Raw genomic sequence first — 1,477 nt, forward strand, 5'->3', positions numbered from 1 at the left:
GTGAATATTGTAATTATAAAATATTATATTAATATAAATGAATAGTTGACTAAGTTTGAATAGAAATAGTTAAACTTTCAACTAAAACACTTAGTTTTCTGCAACAAAAAAATTTTGAATCAAATACATAACTGAAGAAAAAAAATTTTTTCAATTGGTTTCAACATGATAGTAAAATTTTTTATAAAAAAATTTAATTTTCATCCAAAAAGCTAAATTGTATACTAAAAAAAGACATTTCTAATAAAATGCATGAACTTTGCACAAAAGAAATTTATTTTCCATGAAGACTAATTTTCTGAACAAAAAATTCATGTTTAATCATAGTTAAACTTTCGACAAGAGAAATTAATTTTCTACCAAGAAAGAAGAGTATTCAATAAAATACAAAAAATTTTAACCAAAAAAGTTCACTTTTCATTTAAACATAGAATAGTTTAATTTCTGGTTAAAAAAAATTAATTTTTAACCAAAAAGAAAATAAATTTTCTACAAAATAGTTACATTTTCAGAAAACAAATTATCCAACTAATTGATGAATCATCAACCAAAAAAAATATGAGAAGAAAAACGTTAAAATTCTTTGAAATCGCTCGAAATTATTGAAATTAATTGAAAATTCGTTGGAATGTTTTAAAATATCCTGAAAAATTTTGAATCCTTTAAAACCGCTTAAAATTTTTGAAACCTCTTGAAAATTCTTTACAAGTTTAAAAATACCTTAAAAGCTTTCAAATCCTTAAAAATCTCATGAATTATTTAAATCAATTGAAAATGCCTTGGAATCTATTAAAATATTCTAAAATATACATCAAATCCTTTAGAATATCATTCTAAATTACTGTGATCAATAGAAAATTCCTTGAAATCTTTTAAAATTCTCTCAAATTTTTCAAATCCTTTAAAATCATTTCAAATACCTAGAACTTTTTATAAAGATTTCTAAAGTATTAAAATTTTTTTTTAAATAACCCTTTTAAAATTGGTTTAATTCTTTTAAATTCCCTTAAATTATGAAAATCAGTTGAAAATTCCTAGAAATTTTTAAAAATATGCTCAAATATTTAAAATCCTTAAAAATGTTTTGAAATCTTTTAAATTTTTCAAAGCTCTTGAAAGTTCCTTGAAATTTAAAAAATACCCTGAAATATTTAAAATCCTTAAAAAGCTTAAAAAGCAAACTAAATTATTAAAATAATTTGAAAATTACTTGAAACCTATTAAAATATCCTAAAATATATCAAATCCCTTAAAATGTCATATTAAATTACTGTAATCAATTGAAAATTCCTTGCAATCTTTTTAAATTCTCTAAAATTTTTCAAATCCTTTAGAACCTTTTGAAACACCTACAACTTATTTTTTTTAAGATTTATAAAGTATTAAAAATTTTTTTAAATAACCCTTTTAAAATTGGATTAATTCTTTGAAATTCCTATAAATTATGGAAATCAGTTAAAAATTCCTTGACATTTCA

The sequence above is a fragment of the Belonocnema kinseyi genome, chromosome 1 (assembly GCF_010883055.1).
Source record: "Belonocnema kinseyi isolate 2016_QV_RU_SX_M_011 chromosome 1, B_treatae_v1, whole genome shotgun sequence".
Taxonomy (NCBI): domain Eukaryota; kingdom Metazoa; phylum Arthropoda; class Insecta; order Hymenoptera; family Cynipidae; genus Belonocnema; species Belonocnema kinseyi.